General features: G+C 36.6%; 1 protein-coding gene and 1 pseudogene across 1 annotated transcript in view; both read right to left on the bottom strand.

The window, feature by feature from the left end:
• RGS7BP (regulator of G protein signaling 7 binding protein) overlaps nt 1-22,425 on the bottom strand; it is a 130,235-nt gene that overhangs the window by 57,923 nt on the left and 49,887 nt on the right. The gene's annotated exons all lie outside the window — the stretch shown is intronic.
• On the bottom strand, nt 19,901-19,966 carry LOC126002422 (uncharacterized; annotated as a pseudogene).

Below are 22,425 nucleotides of genomic sequence, written 5' to 3'. Positions count from 1 at the left end.
AGCACTTTAAAATTCAAGTTACATCCCAAAAACATTAAAATAAACACTAAATGATGAATCTTTTAATTATCTGCTTAAGGATGAGAACCATATGGCTAAAGACACCTGCACCAGTATAATGATGGGAGATGTAAATACAAATACTGCCCCAGTTACCTTGATAACAGAAACGAAGGTATTCTAATTTTGTAAACCACAAAGAGAATACTGAGACAATGGTGGAGCGAAGTGTACACCCTGGTGGAAGAAAGTGTGATATTAAAAGATCATATGCCTGAAGCCTGTTATTAACAGTATTGTATAGCATAATACTTCAGATTAAAATTAACTTTTAAAGTAGAACAGTGCACACCCATCCATGTATAAAATTATTATTATCATTTATTTTGGTTTTGGGTCATTCCTGCAATGCCCTATCTCTGTCACTGACAGTGGTGCTCAGGGTACCATGCAGTGCCTGAGATCAAACCTGGGCCTTCACTAAGTAAAGTATGTACTTAGTTCCTTGAGCTATCTCTCCAGCCAAAATGACAAAAGTACCAAAACTAAAAAGACTGATAACACCAATTGTGGAAGATAACAGAGATGTGCAGATATTCTTGGTGGAAGTTAAAATGATTTACAAATCTTTTAAAAATATTCTGAAAGGAACCAATAACACTAAACTATACCAACCCTACAATTTAACAGTTCCATTTCTAAATATTTACCCAAGAGAATATATTTATATTTATATATATATATATATTTATAAAAATATCTTCTTCAGAGTATAGAGGAGTTTTATTTAGAATGGACAAAAGAATGGAAACAATCAGGATGGAAGTTAGACAGAAATAATAGAGAAGCTATAATATTTCAACAGCAGAATAAAAATTAACATTTAAAAGGAGGAAACTGGATATAAAAATATTAAACATAAATCACACAAAATAATCATATTATACTTAAAGGAAGTTTTACACAAAAGAGTACATACTGCATTTTATATGGTGTTCTAGAACAGACTAAGGAACAGATATTAGACTAATGATTGCAAGGGAATAAATAGGGGATATAAGAGGAGAGAACTTTATGTGGTAAGGCAATACTCCACGTCTGATAAAATGTACTGAAGATTCATTTAGAATGTGTATATCTGAGGACTGAAGATATAGCTCAGCAACAAAGCACATGCCTTACATGTGTGAGGGGATGGATTTGATGCTCGGCACTCCATACCTTCTCTCTCAAGATGTCTGTACTTCATCATATGCAAATTTTGCTATAGCCATTCAGATGATGATTAAACTCTAAGCAATGTTTACAGCTATCTTCAACCTTAGAAAAATAATATGGATCGATATTTGATGGAGGAATAAACAAAGGTAGATATATGGTAAAGTAAGTATAGTTAAATGTTAATTGTATAATCTAGTGAGGAGACATATGTACGACAAATGTACAGCCATAAACATCAAATGGGAATTTAATTTCCTCAAATAAAGGGCAAAATAGACATGGCATAAATTGACAAAGACAGTTGAGAAGCCCTTCGTAGTGTGGCCAAGTTAAAACATTCACATACTGGGGGTTTTAGCTTTGAAATGCTTAGGATTTGCAAATGTCTGCTCTTTTGCCAAGGTTGTCAGATTCTGGTGTTATGTGCAGCTGTTAACAGCTTTTTAAAAAGCAGAAAAATGTTTTCTGTGTTGAAAGTCTGTCTCTAATGTAATGGTTTATATATTTAGTTGAAGAAAGACATAAGAAAAGGAAAATGGGTCTGGAGTCAGAAAACTTAGTTCTAAATATAGACTGAACTACTTAGAATTATAATCCTAGGAAAAGCATTTTAATTTTTCTGAGACTCAGTCTCTTCAGCTATGAAATAGGGAGAACAGCTATTTATGGTTCAAGTATTTCAAGGTTGTTGCAAGGACCAAATCATGTGTGAGAAAACAAGTGAAAACTGTGAAGGAGTGTTAGAAGTTCATTACAATCCGTCTTAACATGTCAAATTTCTATTTACATAGCCTTGCATTCTCTTGAATGCTTTTCTTAGTTGCATATTCTAAAATACTGTTGACATGACTACCGTTCCTAAATATTGTTTATGGTTAAATAAGCATTGGTAATAGAAAAAAGGAGAGACCTACAGACAGATTTTGGTGATGACAGTTGAGGACTGTCAACTAGCAGTGATGAGCATCATAAGAACCAGATTTCTTTCAGTAAGGCAATGCAAGTCTCTTTTTTGCAGCCTCAGTTCTGATGACTATTCAGCCTAAAGACAAGGTAAGGCTCCTGAAGAGTGGTGTGTTTTCTTTTGTTTTGCTATTTCTGAACAAACAGCAAACTAAGAAATAGTTCTGAGCTAGAATGGGATTACATGGGGCACAGCGGTAGGGCGTTTGCCTTGCATGCTTCAACCCAGGATGGACCCGGGTTCGATCCCAGCATCCCATATGGTCCTCTGAGCCTACCAGTAGCAATTTCTGAGTACAGAGCCAGAAATAAACCCTGAGCGCCGCTGGGTGTGCCCACCCCCCAAAGAATGGGATTGCATGATTTACTCCAGGATAGTAATCACTAGGGTATTACTTTAAATACACACAATGCTATTCTCTTAGATGTGTTCCACTGATCAGGAAGGACATTCCCTAATGCTGTGCCAAGTTCTGCCACACCTCCAAGGCCAGTTTTCCCATCATTTCTGTGAAGGAGACTTCTACAGGTGACCCCATGACTTTTCATAATCCACGGAAAGTTAGACACCTCTCTCTCTCTCTCTCTCTCTCTCTCTCTCTCTCTCTCTCTCTCTCTCTCTCTCTCTCTGTGCTCAGAAATCGCTCCTGGCTTGGGGGGCCATATGGGATGCCAGGATATTGAACCAAGGTCTGCCCTAGGTCAGCTGCATGCAAGGCAAATGACCTACCGCTACATCACTTATCCAGCCCTAAATGACTATACTATTTCTTATCTAAATAAACATTGTTGTATGAAAGTGTCCTAATCCAAAGAAAAGAGGCAAGTCATTTTTCAAGGTATCTCTATAATAGTTGACTCCCCTATTTTCTACATTTTTCTTATGATTTTCTCTAGTGAGTTTATATGAAGCTTGTGTTTGAGGTTGAAACCTCTTGTATTTTCTTCACAGAAAGTCATAGCAGTTTGGTTCCCTCAGGAGTCTTTGAAGAAGTAATTGCAGTAATTCCCCTCACTTCACAGCATATAATTTCATGGAACATATGGCTCCAGTGACTTCCTACTCCTGAACAGGAGTCAGGATCAAACTCTGCCCTGGAGCTATATGGGTTCAGTCAGAAATGAAACAACTTTAAACAGCAAAGTAGAACCTGAAGTGCAAGTCAATTATCTTTTGGTGGTAACTGAGTATTTCACAAAAAGCACTAGGGCTCAGAGGGCCAGTACCTCTTATGCTTTGGGGTCAAATTTTGCTCTCCATCTTTTGGTTTGCTCTCTAGGCTAGACTATTTGACTCAACTGAATTGATAAATAATGGGTAGAAAGATCAAACACCATATTGATAAAGAGCACCATTACTCTTTATCCATATGAAAAGTATAAATATATATGTATATACTTGAAAAGTACACACATATAATACATACATACATATATATATATATATATATATATATATATATATATAAAGTTATAGTCACTGAGCTAGTTCAAGTAGTAAAATCAAGTATAGCTTTTTGCTGCTTCTGAGTTTGACCACAGCATATTATGGTCCTTGAAAGTCACTGGGCATGTACCTGGGTCCTTTGAACACTACTGAGTATAATATCCTATTATGTGTATATTTATTTAAACAAGCAAGAATTCAATAGCTACTATTTCCTGGTATTATTATATTTGATGTAATGAAATAATACTAATAAGACTAAAAGTATTTTGTAGATTCTATTGAATTATATATCATCTATTGTTTATTACTTAAGACATGTTTAAAACATCACAAGGAGAGTTGGGAATAGGTAATGACTTCTTAAGGGGTTTTTGGGCATTTCTTAGGGTATAAGAGGTCAAAGGGGTTAATGTCTGTATATCATGATTTCTTTGTTTTGATACTTGATAATGGATTCCCCCCCCCCATTACTGAGAATCTGAATTCATGTCTCTGACATTCAAGGACTTGTCTCTCACACAAGCCCCATTCCTGTCTTGATGACTATTGGTCAAAAATAAATGAACTTTCATAAAGCAAGATTTGATACTCAAAAGAAATTATCTTTTTGATTCTATCTTGACCTCTTATCATACACTCCGGTGCTTTTTGGTTTGAGTCTTTAACCTTTCCATTTATTTCTCTGATTCTCTCAATGTTTTTCTTTCTGATCTCCAGTGGTGTATGAGAAAAAAACCCCAGTTCATTCTAGGTAGTACTGGGTCTTGCACTGAATTTCACTGCTTCATGTTTCACTGCTCAGGTTCAGTGGACCTTGTGGTACAGTTCAGGCTAGAGAGCCACCAGCATTATATTTGGAAGTGTGGGGTGTGGTGGAGCATAATGTGCAGGGACTTAAACTCAGGGCCTTGCTTAAACTCCAGCCCTTTGAATTATCCCCCCAGATATATGCTTCTATTTATAAAAGAAGCAAACATGTATGTCTACATTTTAATTTGTGAAATAATTTTTACTTCTAAAATAAAGATTTTTAAACTTTGGTACTTCATTCACCTGATATAAAAGATTTCCAAAGAGCCTATCTGAGGTGGGATAAAAAATGGTCCAAACATGACCTCATAGTCCTGCAATTTTATTATTTTAGGTTCTCAAAAATATTAAAGAAATACTTCTCAGGTAGGATTTAGAAATATGGTTAAAATACATTTTGTTAGGGCTGAAGAAACAGTATAGAAGTAAGGTGTTTGATTTGCACAGAGCATATCTAGGTATATTCAGTCCTTGGCATTCCAATATAGTCTCTGAATACAATCAGGAGTAATTTTTTAGTGCAGAGTCAGGAATAACTCCTAAGCACCACTGAGTATGGTCCCCCCCCTCAAAAAAAAATAATAAAATGAACTGTTGATTGCTTGCTTCTATGAGAATTTTAGTGCACCAATGGAGCTATCTGGTTCATTCCCTGCTTTCATTAAAGCTTCAGAAAAGAGTTAGAGCTTTTTTGGGTGCTGCTCAAGGATCCTGAGGCCATTCCATCTTTTTTTGGCCCAGTTTGGTTGATAGCGATAGGGATAGAGACAACAGTTCTATGTAGACACTGGTAGTAGGGACCACCAAGAATATACTCAGTGATGTTTAGCATAATCTAGTGAAGAGCTAAACACAATGAAACTGCATGGGGTGGGAGAGGAGACATGCAGTTCTGGGAATCTAATTAACTTAGGTATATACAAAGCCTATACCTCACTCCTATATTATTTTTGACTCCATGCATTTCATAACCTCTTTTTTTTTTTTAAAAAAAAGAATTTTATAATATAACTTTTCAGTGCCAGGCTCCTACTTATTGCTAGAAGTTCTTTATTGGTTTCCTGCTAAATTCACATAAAAAAGATTTTATTTAAAACAATAGACTGGGGAAAGGGTAGGAAGTTTCCCATGGTGATAGAGGGAGCCTCCTAAACAGAATTTCCAAAAGTTCTTAAAATATTATGTCTTTTTGTTTTGTTTTGTTTTTTGGGCCACACCCATTTGATGCTCAGGGGTTACTCCTGGCTAAGCACTCAGAAATTGGCTTGAGGGGACCAAATGGGACACCGGGGGGATCAAACCGTGGTCTTTCCTTGGCTAGTGCTTGCAAGACAGACACCTTACCTCTAGCGCCACCTCACCGGCCCCAAAATATCATGTCTTAAGAGGATTCTGTAGTATTACTATTTTTCTTAGCATGCAGTTATATTGTCATTTTAAAATAAGTTTTAGAATTTGACACTTGTCAATATGGAAAAGTGTATTTTCAAATGGAGTTAAAGTTATTTTCTACAAAAAAAGGCAAATGCCTTATGCAAACAAGAGACCGATACCTTTATTCATGCAAACTACCATATTTCATCATGAGTTCTTCCTACCCTCAATAAATTCACTAGGGGTAAGAAAGTTTATGTTATTTATCCCATAAGTTTTAATACTTAAATGGATTGCTATCTGGCTCATAGAGGATATCAATTTATGATTTTCCTAAGTATCTTTACAAAGTAGATAAGAGATGCTAAATTAGAGATCTAAAGGCTATAATTACAATGCTAGTTCTGCCATCATCATCTTTGTTTCACCATTGTTTCATTTTTTTCATTAATTTTTATTTTCCTATGCTAGCTAGGGAGGTCAAGTTCACTTCATGCAAAACATCAGGAATAAAATTTACTTTTTGACATGTACCCTGACCATTTGGGCTCATGGGACTCTATGAGGTTTCAAGGATGAAACTTGGGTCATTTACCAGCAAAGAAAGGGCCCTATGTGTTGTACTCTCTCTCCAGCCCTATGACACAGAGCTGTCTTCTGGACTTTTTCTGGGGATTCCTCACAGTTAAACTATCAAGCTCAAACCTGTGCTTGCTGGGAGTATCAGACCTTAAATATGTGGCCTTAAGCTTACAGAAAAATTGATCTATGACATTTAGTCATCTTCTGGGTCCTAGACCCTAGCATCCCTAGGTATCCCAAGCCCTCCTAGAAGTGATCCCTGAGCACAGAGACAAGGGTGAATCCTGAGCATTGATGGTCATGGCCTCAAACCAAATAAAAAGTCATATACACAACAGCCATTTTATGTAGATAAGCAACAAGTGAAAAGGGAATATTAATATCAGGAACATGCATTATTATTATTTGAGTATATTTTTTCTCCCAGATTAGTATCCCCCCCAAATAGGAAATTTCCCTCATTACTCCTGTTTTTCTAGTACAGTTCTGGGGTAGGCACTAGGCTTTCCATCTGTGTTTTTTGAAATGAATTATACTGAGTTTTCAAGACTAACATTGGGAAGTGTGACCTGTCTTTTTTGCCCCCCAATTTTGTGTTATCATTAGAAAGGGATAGGTCGATGGTGTATATTGGCCAATGTGAAACGAGTAATATTTTCACAGGAAAAAGCTAATGACTATATTTTTTACTTTATGACTAGTATTATTTTGGTTTTCTTGGAGGGAGCATACCTAGTGGTTCTCAGGGGTTATTCCTGACTCTGTGCTCTGAAATCACTCCTATTGGGGTCAAAGGACCATGTGAGAGGCCATGAGCGGAACCCTGGTCGGCTATGTGCAAGGCAAGTACACTACCTGCTGAACTATCTATCATTCTGACTCCACAGCATTGCCTTTAGACCATTCAAGCTAATGAGGGAAAACAACAACAATCTGATATTGAAGAGGTGTCACCCACTTTTCTGCAGTTCCTCACATTTTCTCAAAGGAAGTAAAAAACATTCACATAAAGGCTACCCTTTCCGCTCCCACATAAAGCATAAGTGGTTTAGACTCAAACAACTCTGGATTAATATCTTGATTTTGCTCTTTGTAACTCTGAAATTTTAGGAAAATTTCATAGTTACTTCTCCGTCATTTTTCAGTGCATTAAATACTAACTTAGGATCATTAATACCTATACATATAGCACTGCTGAAAAGATTTAGTGAAGTATACGTGGGAACTATGAGACATAACAGCACAATATGTAGAGAAGTGACTCAGGGAGTTGAATTTTGCACATTATCCCTAGACTTTCTTCCTACTTAATAATTTAAAGAATATTTGTTGATTTTATACTAGTATTCAAAAAAGGATGAAAAAAGTCTTCAAAAAAGGATGAAATTAGGGAGGATGGAAAGCATTACTAGTCTGGAGTTTTAAAGAATCCATGGAAACTTCTATTACTGTCCTATGAGATTTTATTTGATGGTAACATATTACATCTAAGACAAATTAATATTCTGAGTGGTGCTAGAAGACTTGCAATCCTTTTATTCCCTCCTTGACATATTATCATCTTACTACCATAAGGTTTTCAACTAAATGGAATCACTATGGAGATGCACATACAATTTCTTTTTCTTTCTTAATGATGAAATACAGTGTGCCATTAAGTGAAGCAGAATGAAACTGTTCTGCATTTTTTGCCAATAGTTAGCTCAGGAACAGAAATAGCTCTCTCAGTAGACAGACATATGGGAAGGAGGAGAGAGTCATTAACAAATGTTTAGGTCAGTCTTTGAGGTAAAAATTGAGGCATTATTTTTGATTAAAAAAAACCGCATAAATCACTTAAGATCATTAGGCCTTGACCAGGAAAAGGTTTGTGAGCTTCAATGAAAAAATTGAGAGTAGGTGTACACTATTATTTTTTGGAATTTGATTCAGTATTTTCAAAATACAATGTAGTAAACATTAAACAGAAGTCACTATATATGAGATATCCTGCTTTTAAGCATCTACCTCTCCCTAATTCTCCCAATAAGCTTATAAAGCAATTACTATCCTTATCTTTGATTGACAAATCAAAGGAAATGAGGCGTAAGAGAAGTTATGGAACATATTCAAAATTATAAAATAATAAATGCTATAATAAAACTCAAACCTATGTTTATGCTTTGCACTCCTAGGAAAAATTACTGGGACTTAGTCCTCAGGAACAGAACTGTATTTACATGTTCATTTATCCCAGGCATAGTTATTGAAAACACACTTATATAAAATGTTATAATAATTGTAACAATCCTTTTTTTATATTTTTTATTAAGTTCTTAAATTATTATCGTTTACAAGTTAGTCCTATTCTTAGTTCTTCCATTTTTTTCATTATAATAGGTCCACAATGATGTTTTCTTTCTAGTTCAGGGTAATGCATAACACAAAGGGAGCCTAGTGTCAGAGGGGGCACAAGCTGGTAAATGTGGGGAAGTGGGAAATTGCCATGAAGTGCAGGGTGTCCTCTAAGCCCCCAGGAGTCCCTCCATCTATACAGAACACTGAGTATAGGAAAGAGAACAGTAATGAGTCAAAATAGAAAAATTCTTTGTCTAGCTCTTTGTTTCCTTTTCTACATGCCCAAAACAAATGCACTGAGCAGTTGAAAGCTGCCATTGATATTGTTTGTGGTTTGTGGGTCTATTCTTGAGACATCATTATTCTCTCTTTGCCCAAGGAAATAGTTCAGGAAACAATGCAGAGGCCTCTTTTTACTACTTCACTGAGAATGTGAGAATTTTCTGCATAAGAACAGTGAACATTATCCATAAAGCATTTTGGAAGCAAGGAATAATGCAAATACATTAGTGTAAATTTACAGCATTGCTTATATCCAATGGATCCATTTTATGTAGAACATAGTTTAAAATACTGTATTTAGATAAACATTCTTCCCACTTTACATATCATGCATCCTAGTAATAAAAATTTAAATATGTACTACTCATATATAACATGCACTTATTGATAAATCATACATATACAAAGAACCTGCCACGTTGAGTATGTTAAAAGTATACCAAAATATAAATTGGAAAAAATTATAAAACATAAAGTCATATTTTTTCATGACACCTTACAAATATCACTTTGATTGCACATATCATGGTAATTGCTCACAAGCTTAGATTTCAGTTTCTAGAATTTTAATCTGCATCAAAATCACAATAAAAGGCTTGAAATAATAGAATGCTGGGTTCTATCTCTAGAGATTCACCTCCAGTGGGTCTGGACAAAGGTCCAATCATTTAATTTCCAGTAAATTTCCAGGTGCCCCAGTATCCATATTTTGAAAATCAGAGGGTTAACTTGTTATATTCTTGCCAGCAACTTAAGATAGAAAGGCACCTACCACACAAAGAAGAAAGAATAATGCTGATAAGATGGTGGGGAATAAGGCTGATATTTAAACAAAGTGCCCTCAAATCGTAACAGTGTTCCATAAAGCTCAGTTTATTAAGAAGTGAGATTCATGAAACCTCTGGGCCCATTCCAGACACATAGAGAGAAAAATAGTATCAGATGACATTCTGCTTACACAATTAGGAAAATCTTAATTAGTAGATTCAAACCCACTCCTTAGTTCAAATTTAAGCAGATGGAAACCATAGGAGCCTCCAAGACTGCAGTGATACAGCTCCCTGCAGAAAAGGCACCCAAGAAGACAACCTTTGCTTGGAAAATTCTTCTGAGAGGCCTCCTGGGGGAAGAGCATTCAAGTTGAAAATCCTATTTGGTTTGCACTCCGATTTCATTGTACAAGACTTTATAATAATTTTATTATTTATTATTATTATCATTACTACTACTACTACTACTACTACTACTACTACTACTACTACTACTACTTTGCTTTTTGGGCCACACCTAGCAGTGCTCAGAGATTACTCCTGACTCTGCACTCAGAAATCACTCTTGGCAGATTCAGGGGACCATATGAGATTCTGGGGATCAAATCCGAGTCAGCCACATGCAAGGCAAATGCTATTGCTCTGGCCCCTTTATCTTAATTTTTTAAATGTTTTATTTATCAAGTTTTACTTTGTTGTTGTTGTTTTCGATTTCCTGTCTTTGAGCTCATAATGTAACACTCTTAATATAAACTAACATCGTATTGAAAATCGAAGGAAACGCAGCAACAACCTCTTTACAAATTAATATATGAATCAACAAAGAGCCCAAATAGTGAGATGACTGGAAAATGGCCTTGTTTCAGGCAAGAAGAGCAAGAACAAATATCAACACAGCAAATCACTTCTGCTCTGAGTAATCATGATTCTACCCGGGAAGCATGTGGGAAAGGGAAAGAATGCACAAAAGGCCCATTTGTCCCAGCACAGAGATGTTCACACTAAAATCTCAGAGATCATAAAGACACCTGATATACATACAGCAGATGGATATAAGGTAACAGTGTCAACCAGGGCTTTCAGACTCAGAGAAAAATATCACAATTCCATTCCTGGACTGTCTGTTAAAGGTAAAATCCTGGTTATTTTTCTGAAACCTGCTGCAGAGTTCTTGTACTGAGGTTAAGAAATATTTCAGTAGAATATGGCAGAGAAATTCAGAAAAGTTGATTGAGGTAGAAAATAATAGAATAGAAAGAAGTTTGGTCAATAATAGGACAGGGGGAAAGGACAAATCTACTTGGGTACCTGTGGGAACCTAATAATTTATTCTAGAAGTTTCCACAGGTTGGCTGCTAAAGCTAACCTGAAACAGATGGAATATAGCTCCCCTTCTGAAGGTTATATGTGGGCAGGAATAAATTTCTATTTAATTTTATACTATAACTTTTCTGATGTATTTTAATTCTTTTCCCTACAAATGCAAGTCCATATTTTAAAGAATTTCATCTCTACCAAGATTATAATTGTTAGCACACTATTGTGAACATGTTTCTTTAACTTAAAAAATTACAAAAATACAAAAATGAATGTCAATTGGAAAGATTGTATAAGAGTAAGAGAAAAGCACTGCCTTGCACGTGACTCAGTACCACTTCGAGTCCCCTGAGCACTGCCAGGAGTTGGGCACAGCTGGATGTGGTCCAATCATCTTTATTCCCTCCTCACCAGCACCAAAAGAAAATGTAATTTCGGGCTGGAGAGATAGCACAGCGGTGTTTACCTTGCAAGCAGCTGATCCAGGATCTAAGGTGGTTGGTTCGAATCCCGGCATCCCATATGGTCCCCTGTGCCTGCCAGGAGCTAGTTCTGAGCAGATAGCCAGGAGTAACCCCTGAGCACCATCGGGTGTGCCCCCCCCCAAAAAAAAGATAATTTCGGGCCGGAGAGATAGCACAGAGGTGTTTGCCTTGCAAGCAGCTGACCCAGGACCTAAGGTGTTTGGTTTGAATCCCGGCGTCCCACATGGTCTCCCGGCCTGCCAGGAGCTATTTCTGAGCAGATAGCCAAGAGTAACCCCTGAGCACCGCCGAGTGTGGTCCCAAAATAAAAAAAAAGTAATTTCGCTTTAATTTCACTACTTAGACCAGTATTCATCTAAGTTAATTTCCTAAACATGAATATATGAAGTCTTCAAGTGATATACACAAATTCATATTCCTCTGCTATGAATTATGAAAAGCAGTTTTTTTGTAATATAAACATGTTATCTAATTAAAGGTACAAATCTTGAAATGTTTTCTTTTCACACCCTCTATCCTGATTTACATACATACATACATACATACATACACACACACACACACATACACTATTTTCTAGGTCAAGTACACGGTGTTCTACCAAAAAGGAATAATGTTAAAAATAATAGCAGGAATGAAGAAAAATAAACACAGTTTACTTGGAGCCAGATGAAGACTTAGAAAACAGAATAATAAGTTGTAGCACAATTTTTCCAAACATCAAGAAATATTATATTTATATGCTCTTTCAAAATGAGAAAGCAGTATTATGACAACATTACAATCATTTTTAGATAAAGATTGAATTACCACCAAATTGTACTTTTTTATTGTATTTAAGTTTATTTCTGGGACAATCTTTTATAAGCTTGACTACTTGAATATTTATTTTTATTGCATTAAAATTATTTCAGGCTGATTTCTTTTTGTTTAACTTATTGTTCTATAATAAACACTTTTCCATTTAAAACAACTTTTTAAATATGTAACTGGCTCCAGTTTGATTCCCAGCACCACATATGGTCCCCTGAACACAACTAGAACTTAGCTTTGAACTTATTCATTAATTTAGAAAAAATTAAAATATAAAAATATCAAGTTTTAAGAGAGCCACAGCAATTTTCTAATGGGAAGGTCAACTGATATACCCATTGGAAGTATCAACTCCAATGAAATTGTGCAACTTCGGACTGTGAGAAACTGTGATTTTTGCCTGTGTGTGTTTGTCTCCTGTCCTGTCTCCCAAACCTCTTGGAAGTGGGCCGAAAAGGGCCCAGAAAATTTGCTCTCCCAGAGGCTCATTCAAGGGGCTGGGATGCCAAGGAACTGCTTCCTAAAGTGAAAACCGGCTATAAGCAGTACTTCACAGAAGGCAGGTCCCCTGTTTGTGATGTCAGGCTGGGAAAATCTATGCTGGCCCAGTGGGGCCCGACTGTGAGAATCTGTGAGTTTTGCCTGTGTGTGTTTGTCTCCTGTCCTGTCTCCTGAACCTCTTGGGAGTGGGCCGAAAAGGGCCCAGAAAATTTGCTCTCTTAGGGCTCCAGAAGAGCACTTAGCTCTGCTTCACTACGCTGCCGTGCACTCTTTCTAAGCAAAGAACACCACTGCAACAAGAAGAAAAAATCACACTAAGAACTGAGCTGGATCAATGAAGCCCAGCATTTCTCCCCAGACTGCCTTCTCTGCTGCATGCTTGGGCCTAAAATTTGATCCTGTGTGATGCTTCATCCATGGAGGGCTCCCCTTCCTTGGAGGCAAGTTGACCCACCCAGAAAGGGTAGAGCCAGAGGAGCGTGGCCACACACATCATTTAGCCAATGAATACCACCACAACATGTAGAAATATCCACAATACAAGTGTGACAATGGGGAAACTATGCAGACCAGCATCAGACATAGAGAATGAAGATGACAATTCTGATTACCAGAAAATGACCAACCAACTAATCAATCTCTCAGATAAGGAGTTTAGACAAGAAATATAGAAGATGCTCAAAGAACTCAAAGAAATCATGGATCGAGTTGAACAGAACACTAATAAGAACCAAGAAAATATGAAGACAGAAATCACAAAACTCCAAACTAAAATAACAGGTCAAATAACAGGCCTGAAAAACTCAGTAAACCAATTGAATAACAAAATGGATACGCTCTCCAACAGGCTAAGAAGCTGAGAATAGAATTGGTGCTGTGGAAGATGACATAAATAACAACTCCATACAGCGGGAGAGATTGGAAAAAAAAACTTAAAGCAAATGAACAGACAATAGAAAAATTAGTCAAAGAATGAAAACAGAGGAAAATAGAAGTCTATGATAAGCTCAACAGAGACAACTTAAGAATCATTGGAGTCCCAGAGACCCAGAAAGAAAATTTCCAGGAAGAATCAACGGTCAAGAACATCACTGAAGAGAAACTTCCAGAGCTAAAGAATATATGTGATCAAATCCTGCATGCTTGAAGAGTACCAACCAAAAGAGACCCCAGAAAAATACCCCAAGACACATCCTAGTCACAATGACGAATCCCACAGATAGAGACAGAATTCTGAAAGCAGCAAGATCAAAAAGGGAAATCACATTCAAGGGAAAATCCTTGAGATTTACAGCAGACCTGTCACCAGAAAGCAGTGGTGGGACATACTGACAAAACTCAATGAAATAAATGCTTCGCCAAGAATACTGTACCTAGCAAAACTCACTTTCAGGTTTGACGGAAAAATACATGGTTTCACAGACAAACAACAGCTCAGAAATTTTACAGACTCAAAACCAGTCTTAAGAGAAAAACTGAAAAACCTAATTTAAAACAAGACTGACCAAAAGACACACCAAATTTCAATATAAAGATGGCATTAAATCCCAGGACAATTCTTTCTCTCAATGTCAATTGACTAAAAACACCAGTTCAGAGACACAGAGTGGCTAAATGGATCAAAAAGCTCAATCCAACCTTCTGCTGCCTACAAGAAACGCACCTGAATAGTAAGAACAAACATAGACTTAAAATAAAAGGCTGGAGAAAAATTATCCAAGCAAACAACACCCATAAAAAAGGTGGAGTGGCCATACTAATATCAAATGATGCAAACTTTATACGTAGGAAAGTTGTAAGGGACAAAGATGGACATTTTGTATTAATCAAGTGATATGTACAGCAGGAAGAAATCACTCTCCTAAACATATATGCACCGAATGAGGGGCCAGCAAAATATTTAATACAATTGTTGACAAATCTGAAAAATAATATCAATAACAACACAATAATTGTGGAGGATCTCAACATGGCTTTGTCCACACTGGATAGGTCAACCAGACTGAAATCCAACAAGAATATACTAGACCTGAGAAGAGAAATGGAAGAAAGAGGCCTAGTAGATATATATGGGACATTCCATCCCAGAAACCTGGATACACATTTTTCTCCAATGTACATGGGATATTCTCCAGGATAGACTACATGCTGACACATAAAACATACCTCCATAATATCAAGAAGATAAAAATTTTACAGCTACCTTTGCTGACCACAAGGCTCTGAAATTATATGTGAATTCCAAAGGGACACAGAAGAAAAACTTTAACAGCTGGAAGTTAACCAGTGGGTTATTCAGTATTTCATCCAGAGATGAAATCAAAGAGGAAATCAAAACTTTCCTGGAAACAAATGATAATAAAGACACAAACTATTAGAACTTATGGGACACAGAAAAAGCAGTACTGAGAGAAAAATTTATAGCCTTGCAAGCACACATCAGGAAGAAAAAAGGGGCCTACCTGAATAGCTTAATGACACAGTTCATAGAATTAGAAAGTACTCAACAAAAGGACCCAAATATAGGGAGACAGAAGGAAATACCAAAGTTGCGAAGCAGAAATCAACTAAGTGGAAACCCAAAAAACAATCTGAAAATCAATGAAAGCAGAAGTAAATCTATCAACATCATACACAACATCAACAACAAGAAAAATAAAAATCACAAGATCATATCAATAGATGCAAAGAAAGCATCTGATAAGGTCCAACACCCATTCTTGATCAAAACTCTCAGGAAGATGGGAATGAAAGGAACCTTTCTCAATATAGTTAAGGCCATCTACCACAAGCCAGTGGCAAATATAATCCTCAATGGAGAAAAACTAAGAGCCTTCCCTCTAAATTCTGGCACATGACAAGGCTGTCCTCTCTCATCACTCCTATTCAACATAGCACTGGAAGTACTTGCTATAGCGATTAGGCAAGAAAAAGCTATCAAGGGAATGCAGATAGGAAAGGAAGAAGTCAAGCTCTCACTGTTTGCAGATGACATGATACTCTACTTAGAAAGCCCTAAAGACTCTACAAAAATACTCCTAGAAACAATAGACTCATATAGCAAGGTGGCAGGCTACAAAATTAACACACAAAAATCAATGGCCTTTCTATACACCAATAGTAATAAGGAAGAAATGGACATTAAGAACCACCCCATTCACAAACTCAAATATCTTGGAAACAACTTGACTAAAAATGTGAAGGACCTATACAAAGAAAACTATAAAACTCTGCTCCAAGAAATAAGAGAGGACATGTGGAAATGGAAACACATACTCTGCTCATGGATTGGCAGGATTAACATCATCAAAATGGCAATACTCCCCAAAGCATTGTACAGATTTAATGTGATCTCTCTAAAGATACCGTGACATTCTTCAAAGAAGTGGATCAGGCACTTTTGAAATTCATTTGGAACAATAAACACCCTCGAATAGCTAAAGCAATCATTGGGAAAAAGAATATGGGAGGAATTACTTTCCCCAACTTTAAACTTTACTACAAAGCAATAGTTATCAAAACAGCATGGTATTGGAATAAGGACAGGCCCTCAGATCAGTGGAACAGACTTGAAATTTCAAAAATATTCCCCAGACATACAATCACCTAATTTTTGATAAAGGGGCAAGAAATCCTAAATGGAACAAAGAAAGCCTCTTCAACAGATGTTGACACAACTGGCTAGTCACTTGGCAAAAAATTGAACTTAGACCCCCAGCTAACATCATGTACAAAGGTAAAATCCAAATGGATTAAAGACCTCGATATCAGCCCCAAAACCATAAGATATATAGAACAACACATAGGCAAAACACTCCAGGACATTGAGGCATCTTCAAGGAGGAAACTGCACTCTCCAAGCAAGTGAAAGCAGAGATTAACAGATGGAAATATATTAAGCTGAGAAGCTTCTGCACCTCAAAGGAATAGTGCTTAGGATACAAGAGCCACCCACTGAGTTGGAGAAACTATTCACCCAATACCCATCAGATAAGGGGCTAATCTCCAAAATATACAAGGCACTGACAGAACTTTACCAGAAAAAACATCTAATCTCATCAAAAAATAGGGAGAAGAAATGGACAGACCTTTGACAAAGAAATACAAATGACCAAGAGAGAGATGAAAAAATGCTCCACATCACTAATCATCAGGGTGATGCAAATCAAAACAACTATGAGGTACCACCTCACACTACAGAGATTGGCACACATCACAAAGAATGAGAAGAAGCAGTGCTGGTGGGGATGTGGAGAGAAAGGAACACTTATCTACTGCTAGTGGGAATGCCGTCTAGTTCAACCTTTATGGAAAGCGATATGGAGATTCCTCCAAAAACTGGAAATCGAGCTCCCATACGATCCAGCTATACCACTCCTAGGAATATACCCTAGGAGCACAAGGACACAATACAAAAATCCCTTCCTTACACCTATATTCATTGCAGCTCTATTTACCATAGCAAAACTCTGAAAACAACCAAGATGCCCTTCACCAGACGAATGGCTAAAGAAACTGTGGTGCATATACACAATGGAATATTATGCAGCTGTCAGGAGAGATGAAGTAATGAAATTTTCCTATACATGATGTACATGGAATCTACTATGCTGAGAGAGAAAAAACACAGAATGGTCTCACTCATCTATGAGTTTTAAGAAAAATGAAAGACATTCTTGCAATAATAATTATCAGACACAAAAGAGAGAAGGGCTGGAAGTTACAGCTCATCTCATAAAGCTCACCACAAACAGGGATGAGTTTAGTTAAAGAAATAGCTACGTTTTGAACTATCCTAATAATGAGAATGTAGGAGGGAAATAGAAAGCCTGTCCACAGTACAGGCGGGGGTTGGGTGGAGAGGAGGGAGATGGGAGATGGGAATGCTGCACTGGTGATGGGTGGTGTTTACATGACTGAAACCCAAACACAATCATGTATGTAATCAAGGTGTTTAAATAAAATATAAAAAAAGAAAGAAATTGTGCAACTTTACTAACAAGTCTTCCTCCATGTCTTTTCTTTAGAGTTGCACCGTTCAATAGAACTTCTTGCCTTGGTGGAAATAGACTTCTCTGGTAGTTTGTTAAGTAACACAGTTTGAAATAGGTTTATGTAATTGAGAAACAATATTTTTTTATAAAATCTTTATTTAAGCATCATGATTACAAGCATGATCATAGTTGGGTTTCAGTTATAAACAGAATACCCCTCTTCACCAACATTCCTACCACCAATGCTCTTCCTCTCTTTCCCAATCCCTCCCTGTATTCAAGACAGTGTTCTTCTCTCACTCATTAAGATTATCATGATAGTTGATATTATAGTTATTTACCTAATTGCACTCACCACCCTTTGTGGTGAACTTCATATTGTGAGCCAGTCCTTCCTGCCCTCATCTCTATTGTCTCTGGGAATTATTACAATAATGTTCTTAATTTTTCTGAAAACCCACAGATGAGTAAGACTATTCTTTGTCTACCTCTCTCCCTCTGATTTATTTCTCTAAGCATAATAGATTTCATGTATAACCACGTATAAGAAAATTTTATGACTTCATCTCTTCTGACAGCTGTATAATAATATACATAATATATAATATATATTATATAATACATATATATATTATATAATACATAATATAATAAGAAACCACAGTTTCTTTAACCATTCATCTGTTGAAGTGCATCTTGGTTGTTTCCAGTGTCTGGCTATTATAAATAGTGCTGCAATAAATATAGATGTGAGGAAGGGATCTTTGAATTGTATTTTTGTGTTCTTAGTGTATATCTCTAGGAATCGTATAGCTGGATCATATGGGAGCTCAATTTTCAGTTTTTTGAGAAATCTCCATATTGTTTTTTATAAAGACTGGACTAGATGGCATTCTTACCAGCAATGAATAAGAGTTCCTTTCTCTTCACATCCCAACGAGCACTGATTGATCTTGTTTTTTGTGATGTGTGCCAGTCTCTGTGGTGTAAAATGATACATTATCATTGTTTGGATTTACATTTCCCTGATGATTAGTGATGTGAGCATTTTTTTAATGTGTCTTTTGGCCATTTATATTTCTTCTCCCCATTTTTTGATGGGGTTAAATGTTTTTTTTTTCTTAAGTTCTTTTTTTTTTTTTTTTTTTTTAGGTTTTTGGGCCACACCCAGCAGTGCTCAGGGGTTACTCCTGGCTGTTTTCTCAGAAATAGCTCCTGGCAGGCACGGGGGACCATATGGGACACCGGGATTCGAACCAACCACCTTTGGTCCTGGATCGGCTGCTTGCAAGGCAAACACCGCTGTGCTATCTCTCCAGGCCCTTAAGTTCTTTCTTAAGTATTTTCTTAAGTTCTGTCAGTACCTATATTTTCGATATTAGCCCCTTATCTGATGGGTACTGGGTGAATAAGAAACTGACTATTTTTAACTTTATAAATTTCCTTTGTTGTTGTTGTTGCTTTTGGGGCCACACCATTTGGTGCTCAGGGAGTATCCTGAGCTTAGGAGTGCTTAGGAGTGACCTCTGGTGGGGCTCAGGGGACCTTTGTAGGTAATGCAGGAAATCTGAAATGGGGTTGGCTACATGCCAACTGTTTTAATCTCAGTTCTACCTCTCTAATTCCTTAAATTTAAATTTCTGTTATTCTCATAATTTACAAGTATAACAAGTTTACCACAAAATTAACAGAATACATTTTTATATTTATATTTCACTAATACAATGGGTGAAATTCCATATATAATTATATGATATCTATTATTTTATTTTTGTCTTGGGGACACCCAAACAAGTTAACTCTTGGCTCTGGTGCTCAAGGACTACTTCTGGAAGAGATTAGAAATGTAGACCTTTTTTGTTACCTATGTGACTTTAAGTCCAACATATGAGAGAAATCATTTGGTATCTATCTCTTTCCTTCTGATGAATTCATTCAGCATGATACTATCTAGTTTCATTCAAGTTGCTGCCATTTATTATTTATGACTTTTTTTTGCTAGAGGGTTTTCTGGTTTTCTAGCACCAGAAAATCTGCTAGACAAATTTTAAAAGAGCAGTAACATTGCCAGGTGTATTTTTTTAATTTTAATAGCTGATTATTTCTCTCATGTTTATTATTTCAATTGTTTGTCCAAACTCTATCTTCTGGAGTCTTTGCTATAAATATGAGGTTTTATAAATAGTGTATATTTACAATACATAATTACATGTTCTATATTACATATACAGTAATCAATTCTATTTATATGTATGTATATACATATATATCGGAGAAAGAGTCATGCCTGATGGCACTCACTCCTGGCTCTGCACTCAGATCACTCCTGGTATGCTTGGGGGACCATATGGGATGTTGGAGATTGAGCCCAGGTCAGCCCTGTGGAAAGCAAATGCCCTACCTGCTGTGCTATTGCTCCAGCCCCTATATTTCTTTTTATCTTGGCCAAAATATCTACCCAATTTTACATGTTCCTTAATTTCTTTCTAATTTGTATTCCTTAGAATTGCTTTACTATAGAAATCCTCATTGTGTGCAGATTTTTTTTTGTTGCTGTTTGTTTGTTTGTTTGTTTTTTGGGTCACACTCAGCGGCACTCAGGGGTTACTCCTGGCTCTAAGCACAGAAATTGCTCCTGGCAGGCTCAGGGGACCATATGGGATGCCGGGATTCGAACCACTGTCCTTCTCCATGCAAGGCAAATGCCCTTCCTTCACGCTATCTCTCTGGCCCCCATTGTGTTTTTTTTCAACAAGCATCAAACTATTTGTGCATTATTACTTCAGGTTTTTGTTTATAAGCTAAAATACCTTTCATTAAGAACAGGTTCAACTAGTTGAAAACTATTTGTAACAAAAGAGATATACAGCCACCAGATTGCACTTTGCAAAACAAACACATTAAAATAAAATGTGAAGCTCTCTTTTAGATCATAAGGAAATAGTCCATGGAAAAGGGTAGTCAGGTTTATTGCTCTTTTACTTGAGTTCTGTTACAGAATACACATTTTATTTCATTGTCATCTGGCTTCAAAGTTGGTGTGGAGAAGCCTGTTTTTGGGATAATTGTAATTTCTCTGAAGGTTTTATCTTTTCTCTCTGATTGTTTTTAAGGTGATTTATTTTAATTAGTTAGCATTTTGTGTATCATTTTCTCTTTTTGAAACTCTTTAAAAATATATTTATTCTGGGACCGGAACCATAGTGCAGTGGAAGGGCGTTTGCCTTGCACGCAGCTGATCCAGGACGGACCTAGGTTCCATCCCCGGTGTCCTATATGGTCTTCCGAGTCAGGAGCAATTTCTAAGTGCATAGTCAGGAGTAATCCCTGAGCGTCACCGGGTGTGGCCCCAAAACCAAATCTATCTATCTATCATCTATCCATCCTATCTATCTATCTATCTATCTATCTATCTATCTATCTATCTATCTATCTATCTATCTATCTATCTATCTATTCCTTATTCTTTCCATTGGTCTTCACCCCTCCTTTAAATTTTTGAGATCATTATATTTTTCTGCTGCATTTTCAGCACTTTCATCTGATCCATTTTCAAATTCACTCTTTTTTACCTCTGCATAATCTCCTCATTAGATTTAACTTTAATGATTGTAAGTTTCCTATTTATAAAATTTGTCTTAGATCTTCTCTAAGTATAGTTGGTCTTTTTAACATACTCTCTTTGTCTTTTGTTTTTGATTTATCTTTTATTTTTAAAGATATACTCTAAAGCATTATCAGCTAATGCTATTAACAAAATCAATAATTCTCAACTGTTTACACTGGTTGACAGGTGAAAGTAGGAGATATTTTATGTACAGCTAGTATAGAAATAAAAATATAAATATTTCTTATTTAATTTTTAATTAAATATTTTATTTTACTTTTCTCTTGCCAGGGTCCCCAGATCACCTCAGTGCGAACTGGGGTTAAACTTGAAACCTCAAACTTGCTCTGGTCACTTTCTGGTCACTGAACTATCTTCTAGGCTCTTCTCACCAGAAATTACAGTGGGTCTGTCTCAGCACATGTGACAGCACTGGGGTTTGAACCTATGATTTTGTACTTTCTAGGCAAGTGCCTGTGCTAACAATACTTACATATAAATGTATATCAACATTTATAACAAAATCACTACATGAATCAGGTATACCACATATAATAAGCAACAGTAACTTTTTCAAGGACTGATAGGAAATTTCTGCTGAACTATCACTAGTGGTCAAAAACTACTAAACTCTTGGAGAGATCATGATTCTACTTATTTTGCACATTCACTCTTACCTTTGATAGATTTTATTTGCCTATGTATTTTACTTGAATACGTCAATAGGACTTTATCTGTATATTTCTTTTTCTTTCTTTTGTTTTTGTTTTTTTTTGGGGGGGGGGCACACCTGGTGGCACTCAGGGGTTACTCCTGGCTCTGTGCTCAGAAATTTGTCTTGGCAGGCTCAGGGGATCATATGGGATGCCTGAGATTGAACCTGGGTCCGTCTTCAGTAGGCTGCAAACAAGGCAAACGC

Source organism: Suncus etruscus, chromosome 2 (assembly GCF_024139225.1).
Source record: "Suncus etruscus isolate mSunEtr1 chromosome 2, mSunEtr1.pri.cur, whole genome shotgun sequence".
NCBI lineage: Eukaryota > Metazoa > Chordata > Mammalia > Eulipotyphla > Soricidae > Suncus > Suncus etruscus.
The sequence above is the reverse complement of the archived record's forward strand: the minus strand, read 5'-3'. Positions and strand labels throughout refer to the sequence as shown.